The sequence below is a fragment of the Ochotona curzoniae genome, unplaced genomic scaffold (assembly GCF_017591425.1).
Source record: "Ochotona curzoniae isolate NIBS_2020 unplaced genomic scaffold, NIBS_Ocur_1.0 scaffold_3208, whole genome shotgun sequence".
Taxonomy (NCBI): Eukaryota; Metazoa; Chordata; class Mammalia; order Lagomorpha; family Ochotonidae; genus Ochotona; species Ochotona curzoniae.
The window spans coordinates 22,813,796-22,828,007 of NW_024467106.1; positions in this window are offsets into that span (position 1 = coordinate 22,813,796).

Below are 14,212 nucleotides of genomic sequence, written 5' to 3' on the forward strand. Positions count from 1 at the left end.
GGTAATCAAGATGGTGTAAAAGGGTGAGGACATATTTAAACAGATGGAGAATCATTATCCCGCATTAAGTAGAGAGGGCACATTCCAGGAAAGAGGAGAGGACAGGCCGACGGTAGAGAGACATACGGAGAATGATGTACATGGGAAAGCAGCAGAGACAATGGTGTGGTATTGCAATGACAAGATACCTCAGCAGCAGCCAGTGGTGATCAGCGCTCCACCAGAAGCTGGGGTTCCACAGGCAGCCAGGTGGGAATGGGAGTTTACACGTATCAACTGGTTTTTCATTCATCTACCATGCCATTACTGTAAGTGTTAATTGACAGCTTCCCTGCAACCATATATAGTAGTTAATAGAATATATTTTCCAAGCTACTATTAATATAATTGGTAGCCAAAAAGTAAGTTATTTGCTAAATTCATACAGCTGAAAGTTTTGCAAAAGTTTTGAATATTTAACTTTAAGGTCTTCAGTTTTTCTCCAACTTATATGTGTTTTTTTTTAATGAGGAAAGTGTAAATCATAATTGTGTATGCTGTCATTTTCTCTAAATCTTTATCTTTTTTCTTCAACAGATATTTTATGGCATGAGATCAAATATTACTATTTTCAATTTTGTGATTTAATTTAATACTTCAAGACTTCTAATGCCAGGATCACTCCAGAAATGTGATATCATGCCCATTTCCTGTTTATGCTAACTGGCTAGATCCTTAACGCTATTTGTTTTGTTTTGTTTTGTTGTTTTTATTTCATAGCTTTCTTTATTATTATCATTTTATGATACAGTTCCATAGGCTGTGGGATTTCCCACACCCCTTCCAATTCCCTCCTCCCCCCAAAGTACCCCTATATTATTACTATACTATAGTTCTTTATAAACAGTCATATGTCCATCATTAAGGGCATGGACAATGGCAGAGTCCAGCTTCCTATTGTCAAGTTTCACTGAGTCCATTTCTGGTCTGGAAGTAGAGATGCATACTGCATTGTATTCTCACATTCCCTTAAATGAAAAATCACAATACAAAATCAGCAACAGAAAGAAAAATAGAAATTTGCAATGCCATGAAGTTAAATAACATGCTACTAGATATGAGAGTCTTTATTACTATACATCCCCTTAAATGAAAAGCCACAAAACAAAAACAGGAAGAAAAAAGAAATTAACAATGCCATGAAGTTAAATAACATGCTAAATAATGTGTCACTGAGGAAAATCAAGAACCTTCTTGAAGAAAATGATGCTACTGTATGATCTACTTGAAGAGATTAAACTTAGAAAAAATCAAAATCCATGATACAGTTTCCGCTAATCTTTGTTGGTGAGATGTCTCCTGTAGGCAATAGATGAGTTTTGTGTTTTTTTTTTAAATCCAGTTCATATTATGGGTCGCTCCAACTAGGTTGAAGCTCCCACTGGTTTATATGTGAGGGCCAAGTGTGTGCTGGGCAGAATCAGGCTGGACTGTAACCTTTATGCTATTTGGCATGAAGTATGGATCTAATTTCATTTTCAAAGTAAATGGCTAGCTATGTAAATCTATAGATGAATTCTTCTATTGTCTCCTCCATAATAATGTGTTTAAATTTTTAATGTTTAATTAGCTGACAGTACATTGTTACTTCAAATACTGTGTTTTTCTCTGGTATACTAATCTGTTTTCTGCTCTTTCAGTCATTTTCAGATTAATTTAAAATTGATAATGTGAGAAATGATGCTGCTACTTCGGTTGGTAATCATATAAATCTACAATGACTATTAAAAGTAATAGCCTATTGACCATGATAAATGAGATAAATGACTATTATAAAATTTAGCATTATTTGTAGAAGGTCTTCTCTCTTCATACATGCTGCAGACTGATCTACAGTAAATGTCAGATCTACCTCACATGCTATCGCCTCAGTTTCTTAATCTTCTTATTGTTTTTTTTTCAGATTAAGCAATTTGATTTTATTAATAATGACAACAGAGCTAAAACCATGAAAAGATGCTACATCTTACCGCAGAGTACAGAAATAAGACATTAAGGGAAATCTCAAGGAGAAATGATTCCAAACCCACTTCTGAAAATTTCTTCTATTTCTTGCATGACAGTTATTAAGTTGGTATTGAAAAATATTGTCTTTGTACAGTCCATTTTGACACTTCTTTTGATATTTGGGAGATTTTCATTTTTGCTCTAGTACCAATCATGTTATAATGCCTTCTGCATCTTACAATGCTTTGCCTAGGCTTCTTTTTCCCTTACCTAGCCTTTTACCATTCAGTTTTTCACCTTGGAACTCACTCTTTGTGTGTGGGCAATGCAGGCAGGAGGATGGGCAGGGTGGGAAGTATCACTAAGCTCCCAAATCTGTATTGTGATATATAAAATTTAGCCTACTTTGTAAAAAATGTTAAATGTTACCAAAAGAATTTTTAAAAATAAACATATGCCCTGTCTCTAAAGCTACCTGTAGATCAATCATTCAGTTTTTTTTTAATTTCTCCTTTCCTTCATTTTTTTCTCCCACAGTGTACATAAACTAGCTCTATTTGGTAAAAATGCATAAAATTTACATGTTATTGTTGCTTGGGTTTCAGATCTTACCCACCTCTGCTGTCATGTTTTATAAATCTGACATCTACAATCAAATATAGTTATGCGTCCAATGTACCAAACTTTCCTTAGTCATAGTATGTTTGGCTGAGGTTCACTTTCTATTAGATTTTTTAATTCCTAATTTTAGTATACCCTCAGTTCTTCCACATTGAAAACTGTTTGCCTTAACTTGAATTTTAAAGAACAAATTGGCCTGATAAATCATTAGTTAACATTAGCAAGTTTGTTGGAAATAGTATTCCACTGTTTGTTATCTGTCCTCCTTTTTCGTGTTAAGAATTCTGATGCCAATTTGAGCTTTTTCTTCTTTAAATTGGTTTGTATTTTCACCTAGAAGTCTATATAGTATTTTCAAATTTATTTTTAAAGACTATTTTTTTTTTGAAGCAAGTACTCCAGGTCCATTTTCCCAAGCATCATATGTGGCAGACTTTTTCAATATAGAGATTTAGAACATTTTTTTCCAACATACTTTTCTCGGATTATAGTTTCAAATTTAATTTTTATTTTTCCAGTTCTTCAGGAACTCTAGTTGTATATATTTTGGGGCCTTCATTGTCTATGTTCTGAATCAATTAGTTTTCTTTCAATGTTTTTATATCCTCAGTATTTTTTGGTTACCCCCTTGGCAATTTTCTTTCCAATCCCCAGTTGCTCTTATTATATTTGCAATTGAATCTATTACCCATAAGCCTTGTTTATGCTCACTTCTGAAATAATTTTGTCATTTCTTTCTGAAATAAGTCAATTTCTTGTCTTCTTCGTAATTCTATATCAGCATTTAATTTTTAGTTTTTGGAATCGAGAAAAAAAATTATTTACGTGCTTAAGAATATTCAAGATGTGTCTTAGTCAAGTGTCATGATTAGTTTTAGGGGAAGTATTCCTTTTCTTTTTGCTGATTTATTTTCTTCTAAAAATCTCACAAAATTCTTTCATTCATTTCTCAATGTTATATTTTCCTGATCTTCCCCGCACAAAAAAAAGGGGGGGCTTTTGGAGTTAAAAGTGAAGAGTTTAGGGCCCGGCGCGGTGGCGCAAGTGGTTAAAGGTCCTCGCCTTGCACGCCCGGGATCCCATATGGGCGCCGGTTCTAATCCCGGCACGGCAGCCCTGCTTCCCTTCCAGCTCCCTGCCTGTGGCCTGGGAAAGCAGTCGAGGACGGCCCAAAGCTTTGGGACCCTGCACCCGCGTGGGAGACCCGGAAGAGGCTCCTGGCTTCGGATCGGCATAGTATCGGCCGTTGCGCTCACTTGGGGAGTGAATCATCGGACGGAAGATCTTCCTCTCTGTCTCTCCTCTCTGTATATCCGCCTTTCCAATGAAAAAATAATAAAAATAAATCTTTAAAAAAAAAAGTGAAGAGTTTAGATGTTTAGATGGATTATCAAATTTCCTAGTTCAAATGTACTGCTTGTACCATCACGGTGAGGTTAGTTCCATTAACCCACTGTTTCTCAGCCTAGGGTCCTTATTTGAGTGATGAATGGTGGTCTCTGAGGTGGAGTCACGGCTTGGGATGCTCATATCTCATACAGAGTGCCCGAGTTCCAGCCGTAGTTCCTCTGTTTCCAATCCAACTGCCTGTAAAGGACACGCTGAAAGTTACCAGCTGATGGCTCACCTACTTGGGTTCGAGCCACTCAGACTGGGTTCCTGATTCCTGGTTTTGGCCTGACCCACACTTGATTATTTGGGGGCATTTTGGGAATGATCCAGCAGATGAGAGATACCTTCCCTATCTCTCTCTTTGTCCAGCACTCTGCATTCAAATAAATGAAAATAATTTTAAAAATATTTTTAGGACCCAGCATGATAGCCTAGAGGTTAAAGTCTTCACCTTGCACACACCAAGATCCCATGTGGGCGCTGGTTCTAATCATAGCCGTCCCACTTCCCATGCAGGTCTCTGCTTGTGGCCTGAGAAAACAGTGGAGGATGGCACAAAGCTTTAGGACCCTGCACCAGCATGGAAGATCCGGAAGAGGCTCAAGGCTCCTGGCTTTGGATTGGCTCAGCTCCGACCGTTTTGGCCGCTTGAGGAATGAGTCTTCAGATGAAAGATTTTCCTTTCCATTTCTCCTCCTCTCTGTATGTCTGCCTTTCCAATAAAATAAAGTAAATCTTAAAACAAAATTTTTAATGATTAGTGGGCCTTATAGTTTTATTATCTTCTGAAAATAATATGCTTTCTCTTTTGAAACCTTGATCTCCTTTTTAGTTTCCACCATTCCTCCAAGGGTCACTTTCTCCAAAACCTCCTCTTCTGCAAATCACTTAAATCCTTAGTAACCAGTGCTCTAATGAATAACAGCTGAGACTCAATACCTCACCAGTAAAGACAGGTCTCTATTTGAACAAGAGCAATTTCGTGTGATTCCACCAATGCCAGGACGTCCCTCTGCCCTCCCTTGGTAGGGAACCCCTAGCTTCTCCAGCACAGATTTCAGCGTGTACCCAGTCACTATTTCCTTACATAGGCTTCCTATTAATGGGCAAATAGTATTTTTAGAAAGTCAGAAATTAACTAAAAAGTTTGTTTTCTTTTGCAGTTCTAGAGGTTAAACAAAAGGCTCCCATGGGTGCTGCTGGGCTAACATTAAGTACAAAGAGTGCTACATGTTTCTGGAGGCTCTAAGAAAGAGCACTGTTCCCTCACTTCTTCCAAATTCTGAAATTGGTATTCCAGCTGAATACCTTGGCTTGTAGTCACATTCCTCGGTCTTCAAAACCCAGCAATGTCCTGCTAAGTCCTACTTAGATTATCTGTGCAATTCTTTGTCTCTTATCCCCTCTTCCACTTTTGAGGATTTCAGTGATTACGTTAAATCCAACTGCATAACCAAGAATAACAACCTAATTTCCTTGGCAACTTTGACACCCTTTTGTCTTGTAAACGAACAGATTCTCAGTTTCCAGAGATCAGGATAAGAGCATTTTTTTTGGAGAAAGGAGCATTAATCTGCCAACACACTACTGACACAGAAATTGGACTCTGCAGTGTCCCATGCGTTGTAGCATAGTGTGGATACAGATTGTAGCATGTTTTGATACGTTCTCCTTTTTGATAAGTCTGGTTTTGGAGAAAATGTGGAGTGATTTGACTTTAGATAGCTACCATTGCGCTATTAGAAACTAGATTTCATCCAATCATTATTTTAAAGGCCAGAATATCACTTATCATTACTGTCTCTTTGTTTATAATGTGCTTACTACCTAAAATGTTATTTGTTCTTTAGAAAATCCTGGTTAGTAATGCTGCTTTTCCTGATGCCACCTAAATAGAATCAACTACTTTTTAGACTCTTTTAACATTTTTCACTTACTTCAACATTCCAAATGCTGTGTTGTGTTAGAATTATTCCTTTACACTTCTCGGTAGGCCAGGAGACTTTGGAAGGCAAAAGATTACTTCTGATTCACTTTTGCTTAGAAAAAGCATTACAACATGGAATGGTATATGACACATATTTTAGGATGGTTATTACCTATATTAATAATAATAATATTACTTTGTGTGTTGACTATACTGAGTACTTGATATGATATTATGAACTCTACAATATTCAACAACAGCTAAAATTATCCTCATTTTCCAGAAGAAAAGGGTGAGACTAAAGGGGTGACAAAAAATCACAAAGTCAAGAAAGAGTAGTGATAATGACCTTGATCCTCATCTGTGTCTATTTGCTGTTAAATCTAGACTATTTCCACTTTGTTCCAGTAGATTCTAAGAGGTACAGAGAAAGGACGAGTGCTACATTCTTGGAATGCCCAGACAAATAAGATTCTCAAATATTTCAGAGCTTTCTCATTCTTTCTTCCAGTAAAAATCACATGAACTCTCTGAAGGTTTAGAATTTCTAAGTACAAAACCCCATACTTTGGTATAATCTAGGCCAGGTGGACTGAGCCCTTAGCATCTGATGCAGGATAAAGAGAAGCAAGGTCTTTGTCATCTTCCCAAATCACTCAGCCTAGCCAAAGTCTGGAAACTACAGCTAATTCTGGAGATATGCCAAAGGCTCAATGGAGGCTTTCAGAAAACCAGATATCCTCTTAATATCAAGAGCACAGTGCACTGCACAACCATCAAAATCTTCAGAACAGGTTTAGAGAAGGGATAGAATTTCCTGTTTTCTAAAGAACTGACAAAAATCTTTTCCCTGGCTCAAGGAGATCAAAATTGCAATAAATTTTTTGAGTAAAAACTGATTTTCTGATAGAAACCACCAGGAATCCAAGAATTCTATTGTTAAGATGAAAAGTTCTATGTAATACGCGGAGTAGCCAGAGAAATGATTGCCAGGCTCACACTGGATAATTGGTTGTGGAATGAAACTGGATGCTAGTTTCATAGACCTTGAGATGTATTTCATATCTGCAAGTAATAACAAGCTGAAGGAAGCCAGGGCAAAGCCAAAAAGAAAATCCTTAGTTTTGGTTCTAAAAGCTTCCTTAAGAATTGATCGAATATCTGAAACGAAGTGATAGTTTTACTGTCCTGGAAAATAATCTTGAAGTAAGTCTGATGTGATGGCTGTTGGTCCTTAAGACTTATAGTTGACTGCCAATACAAGACGATGCAGACCTGAAAAATACAATGAAATCATTTAAGCCAGAAAAAAAAAGTCAGAATTCAGAAGATGTCAGTACTACCAAACACTAAATGCACTGAGGAGTGCCACACAATGTTACTACTCAACAGGAGAGATCTCATGCTCCTGGTATCAGACAACACTGGGTGAGCTAGAACATCTTCAGAAATGGTTTTTAAATTCACCTTCTCTCAATATCAAAACCACTTGAGCAAGAACCTCAGAGCATGCCCTACACCCAGGACTTGGGGAGGGTGGGAAATTGGGTGGGCCTTCCCCCTTAATAACCCCCTTTGAAACATGAAGGTAACAATATGGAAAACATACTAGTATTATCCACTTTCCTGTAGCCCTTGAACCTTCTTACTCTAAGTATGTAAAGAATGTCAAAATAAATTTTATTAATAAAAAAAATAAATAAATTCACCTTCTCTCTTTGTTCTTCTCTTGGTGGCTTTGAGAAAATAACCAGTTCAAGACAAAAATGACAAGAGCCAGTGTTGTGGCATAGCAAACAAAGCCACCTCTGGCAAGCCTAGCAGGGATGATCTCTCACTCCTCTCTCTGTCTCTCTTCCTCTATCTCTCTCTGTCTCCCTCCCCCACCCCTTCATCCCTCCCTCCTTCTCTCTGTAACTCGACCTTCCAAATAAATAAATCTTTAAAAAGACAAAATCCCAAAGTCAATGTGTGAGGACTGAGGGCTGTGAGCCACATAATTCCTGTCTGTGTACCAGGTTCCTCATTTCAGACTCCTGTCCATCAGAACACAAGCCCGGGGTGATGTCTCCTATTAAAACCAACAAAGGTGAAGCTGAATGAAAACAAAAGAGACCAAAAGGAAAAGCTAGTTTCTCTTGACCATTAAGCTCCTTCCAGTCACTGCCACATTATGTTAAGGAAGGTGGATTTTTCTCTCTTTCCCTTCTTCCTGCTCTTCAATGACAATACTTACAAGCTTTCATCTCCTCAACGGCTAATGTTTAACCTAAAGCATACTTGAATTCTCAGGAATATTTGGCAGAATTAGTTTTCTTCTCTTGAAACATACCGTCTTTCCTATCTTCTCCAAAAGTGCACTTCCTGTTTTGTTACATTTTGCGTGGTTTCTTTCACTCATTGGCTTATTAGATAATGTCTATTATTTTGCTTCTTCTTCTTCTTAGGTTTCTTGTCCAACTCCTCCTTATTCTAATCTCTAAAATTTTCAATGCCCAAAGGTTCAGTCCTCATTCTCATTTCTTCTTTTGATATGCATTTCAAGGCATGCTCAACAGACTCATAATTCAATATCATCTATCTTGTCATGATGCTTAAATGAACCTCCAGTACCAACCTCTCCCTTAGCTCCACCTTGCTGACAGATAAGCCCATCAAAATGCCCACCTGGATGTTTAATAGACGTCTCAAAATTAATATGTCCAAAACAGAACATCTGATTTTTATTCACTCCTGCCTCCTGCACCTTTAGCCCTGTACAGTTGACTCTTCCCCAACCTACTCCAGCTCAGCAAATGGGAACACTGCTCAGACCAAAACACAGAAACCATTCATTCACATGTCATTTGTATTGACTCAGACTTTAAGATATCTAAATACTATTTCTCAATACCTCTACCAACACCTACGACATTAATTCAAGTCTCAATCTCCTAATAGGATCCAAAGTTTCCTTGACTGTCTTGCCTTGTTGCATTCTACACAGCATGCACTGTAATCAAGCAGAAGTCGTATTACAGCATTCCTTGACCAAAGCACTCCAAAAGCCTCCCATTCATTTAAATTATCCTCCACCCTTCCCCCCACTTCCATCTTCTCAGCTAGGATGTCTGCCTCGTTCCTAATTTGATATCCTCTGTTTCATATCTTGTCCTCTAAGCTCCATCCACTTTTGCCTTCTTGCTGTATTTCTCTCTCTCTCTCTCTCTCTCTCTCTCTCTCTCTCTCTCTCTCACACACACACACACACACACACACACACAAACTTGTCTCACATCTTCACTCACCTCATTATGAGACGTTTTCAGGACCTGATTTAAGATATGCGGTTTTTCATAAGGAGAACCATCCAATAACTCTTTCTCTCACTCTGGTGTATGGGGAGAATTGTGAAAATCAGCAGTGCATACTTTACTTTGACTAGCAAAATGTGGACAGGCATGATGTCTGAGTATGCTACTTCCAAGGAAAAGCTATCAGACTCATATTTTTATCTCTCTGTACTTACTGCCATCATGACCAGAAATGCACTCATATGAGACTACATTGTCAGCCTGAGCTTTAAAGTAAAAATGTGAGATAACAGTGAACCTGACATTTGGTAGGCATACAGTAAAAACAAGAAATAATTTTGATTACTGTAAGCCATGGAGATCTGGGGTTTATTACTCCAACATATTTAGCCTGCTCTTTTGTAAAACATTTGTCATCCTATGAAACACAGTATGCTTTTATCCGATTATTTATTCAGGATCTCCCATTGCAGTATAAACTCATAAGGATAGAGACTTTGCCACATTCACTATCTTGTTATCACCTGGAAAGATAGGGCAGGTTCTCAGTAAGTGTTCATAGAATCTATTAATGGAAATTATTATTTTTGGACAGGCAAATCAAGATGTGTATTCACTCCCTCTCTTTCTCAAAATCAGCATCCTTCCATCACTTCTTTCATGCCCCATCCAAGTGCTAATTAAGTGGTAGATCTGGGAAAAATTCATTTCTGCCAAGAGGCAGCCAAGAAAAACTGACCTGTTCTTTTCTGATTCATGCAAAAGAAAAAGTATATACAACTAAGAATCATCCTACCCTAAACCTCATTTTAACTTAGCTAAGACTTTCTCATTGTTTAAATGAGAACATGAGAAAACATTTACTTTTTACATAGCAAGCCATATATATCTCACAGAGTGCACATGAAATAAGTTTTGCTTTTTTTAAAATTTTTAACACATATAAAATATATACATATTTATAGGATACCATGTGATGTACTTTTTAAAGATTTATTTATTTATTTATTTATTTATTTATTTATTTATTTATTTATATTGGAAAGTCAGATATACAGAGAAGAGGAGACACAGAGAGGAAGATCTTCCATCTGCTGAGTCACTCTCCAAGTGACCACAATGGCCAGAGCTGAACTAATACAAAGCCAGGAACCAGGAGCCCCGAGTTCCTTTCAGATCTCCCAGGCGGGTGTAAGGTCCTAAGGCTTTGTGCCATCTTTGACTGGTTTCCCAGGTTACAAGCAGGGAGCTGGATGGGAAATGGGGCCTCCGGGACATGAAACAGTGCCCACATGGGTGTGCAAGGCAAGGGCTTTAGCTGTTAGGCTACCACTTTGGGCCCCATGTGATGTTTTGATGCATAAAAACATTGTGTAACACATGTCAGGGTGACAATACCTATCTTCTCAAACATTTAGCTTTTCTCTGAACTAAAAATAATAAAAATTCTGTCTAAACAATACTAACAGTGGAATGTATACCATATTAATGTTATCTAGAGTTGCCCTACTATGCGGTGGTATCCCAGTGCTCCCGTTGTTATCCTGTCTCTTAGAATGTGTTAATTAGCCTTTACCCAATCTTCCTTTCCCTCTTCCCTCTCCAATCTATGTACCACTGTGTTTTCCAATTCTATGAATTCATCTTTTTTGGGGTGGGAAGGGGACTTTACACATGAATTAGATTATGTGATACTTGTCTCTATGTTTGGCTTGTTTCACTTAATATAACGACTTTCAGTTCCAAACACGTTGTTGCACATGACAAGGTTTTATTTTTTTACGGCTGAATAGTATTCCATTGTATATTTATGCACCATATTTCCTACACTGATCAACAATAGATGCTTATATTGTTTTCTTTCTGAGTTATTATGAACAGTGCTACAATAAAGATAGGGATGTAAATGTCTCTTCAACACATTTATTTCACTTAAGTGAATGCCTACTTGTGGTTGTTCTGACTTTAGATTTTATTTTTTTTTTGAGGAAATTTCATGCTTTGTTCTACTAGTAGTGCTGGTGAATAACAAACATTATGTTCCTCAACTCTAGAACTGTAAATAGATTTTAAAATACTTGATAGAAGGTGTGGAAATCAGGGAAAAGAAATAAGAGAAGCAGCTAGACAGGATGAAGACTAAAACAACCCACTGATTTTGCTTAATATCAAACTTCAGCCAAAAAGAAGATTACTTAATTATTTAACATACCTATAGAAGCTAAACTCATAAAGCACCGGATGTGTAGTCAAAAATCAGCTAGACTTGTTGTTTTTTCTCATATGCCCCCTTCCCAGTGTCCAAATAATGTGTCCATTCTCTTCTGTTTGTTCCCAGTAAAGCAGCACTCCCTCACCCACCCATCTTTGAGCAGTTACTGGATAGGTCTCCCTTCAACTCAAAGTCTGTGTTCTAGCTTTGTAAACATTTGACCTGGCTCTCACCTCTAAAACCACAATTTGTCCCCCATGTTGGTCAGTGACAGACCTGAAACAGGAGTGACCTAAATTTCAGGGTAGAGAATGGATTGGATGAAGGTAAGAAGTAAGAAAGAAGTGGGGTGGCGAGGGGGAATCTTTCATGTTGATAGTTATTAATGTGTTAGATAGTGGCGGGCTGAGAAGGACAAATTACAGTGAAAGAGGAAGAAGTAAGCAGAATGAAGGGATATTTAGGAACTAAAATTGACTGAACTTGATGAATAATATATTTTTAATTCTCCATGAAATTGTTTCAGGGACTTGCACAGAACTTGTCCCCGATGTATTTGTTGAATCAAAAGTCTGACATTCACTTTGTAAGAGCAGTGCTTTTGTGCTATCTCCTTTCCTCTCTTGAGGCTTCAGTTCCCCTGACTGCTGTTTGCTCCTGTCAATACTGGGTCAAATGCATGCTCCATGACAGAGAAGAAAAAGCATCGTGAGGAAGTGAGGGCTCTGCAACCCTTCTTTCATCTGGAATCACATGCCCCTATAAGCATATTCACATAATTGGCAAAGCCCCAAAAGAATACCGTGGAGGAGAATGAATGAGGGCTGTCAAAAATGATAGAATGCAAACATATTTGTTTTCTTTTATATCTTCAAACAATGCCTCAGCATACAGATAAAAGATTACCAGATGTTATGTAAATGTAACAGTTTTTAGGCTCCTGTCTTTCCAGTTTGGGGAGGTATTAGGAGGACATGGTTAAGACAGATCTGGATTTGAATTCCAAGCATACTCTCCCATGAGCTGGGTGACTTTGGACAATTTACCACAGTTACCTCATATGAAAATCAAAGCAAATAATTATATTAAACTCTGTATCATTGAGAGAGGAAGTGGAGGTAAAATGTTAGGAGAGTGTCTGCTGAACAGACTTTAGCAAATGGTGGGAAATTTTGGGAAGCTTTGGTAATAATCGCAGTAAGTCTTCTAAAATCATTACCCTCATTTCGAAAAGGACAAGCATTTGCTGAGTCAGGACCTTGTAATTTTTTTTTTTTTTTTGAGTTAAATCACATGGCCTGAGGTGCTGGGTTTTCTTCTATCTCTGAAAGTGGTCCCACCCTTTCAACAGGCATTTCTGGTCTTACGGAGACATAAACTCCACCTTAGGCTTGTCCTCCCACTGTGTCTCAGATGTGTCTTTTAGCAGCACAGCCAAGGCTCTTTCTTGCCTTCTTTGTTGCACTGATTCCTGCCCAGGACTGCTCTGTCAAGTTTATTGCTTGTTCCTGGATGCCTAAGCACGCTTCAGCTTCCTTTCCAGGTAGCCTCTATCTCTAATTTCCCTAAGGTCTAGATTTCTTCCAAAGCTCTAAAACCATGACCTCTTCATTGGGAGGAAAAAAAAGTGGCTATGAGGTTAGCATCCAGAGTAATTAAAGATATAATAGGCCAGAGAGCATAAAGCTTCAGTAAAATAACACTTGCTTAGGAATTACCCTAATCGCATTCCACCTGCACTCTTGGAGTCAATGTATTGCAGTGGTAGAGAGTGCAGGACTTGGAATCATGCTGACATGTTCAGTTCTTGTTAGCTCTGAGTCATCTTTTAACTTATTTTCTCACCTGCAAAATTGGAAAATAAGAGTATTTACTACCACATGGATTTGTGGTAAGGATTGACTAACATTATATGTTTAAGTGCCCCATATAGTAGGAACTTAACCAAGGGAAATTTCCACTATTGTTATGACTTTGCTTTGTGATTAGTATTCCTAGAGTTGTTGGAGTTCAACTCTCTTCACGGGCGATATTTTATGACTCTTGTTTTCATTTCATAAATTTAAACATGCCCTGACTACCCTGAAGAGATGTCTGTGAGCTTTATCTCTGAAAAAATATGTTCACCCCAACTTCTATAAAATCCCAAAGCAATGGGACATTGCATCTTGACCCACAAAGGCACACAGCATGACTATAACTGTTTACATGCATTTGCTGACCATATACCCAATCTTCTTCCAAACACATCACCACTCTGAGTAAGGATGATGATCTCTACTTAGAAAGCAGTCCAGGCAAGTGGACTTGCTCTAGATCACACAGCCAGGAAAGGTCAAACTGAAGGCTTAACAACTCCTTACACATGGCTCTTAACCTCAAGGTCAACTCAGGCTGACTCAAAATCAGTCAACACCTGGTCCACAATATATGGTTCTAATGACCTACTTGCTGAGTGTTTGGCCTTTGAAGATGCCAAGAGCAGAAACACTTCACAGAAACAAAGACCTTCACATGCTCACCCCTCATTTCTTAGATAAGAAAATCATACATCTTCCAAAACCATACTGAATTCAGCAGAGCCAAGATCCAAATGCAAAAGAGAAAATTAATGTAGTTTTCATTTAAGAAAACCCAGAAAAGACATTACCATGTTTCATTACTGTCATTAACACAATCAACAATACTGAATGTAATTTCTAGACATCTACAATGTGTTCACAGATGCTATAGGAAATGCCAGAATTCAAAAAAAGAAATGTACAATCATTATTTTGAATG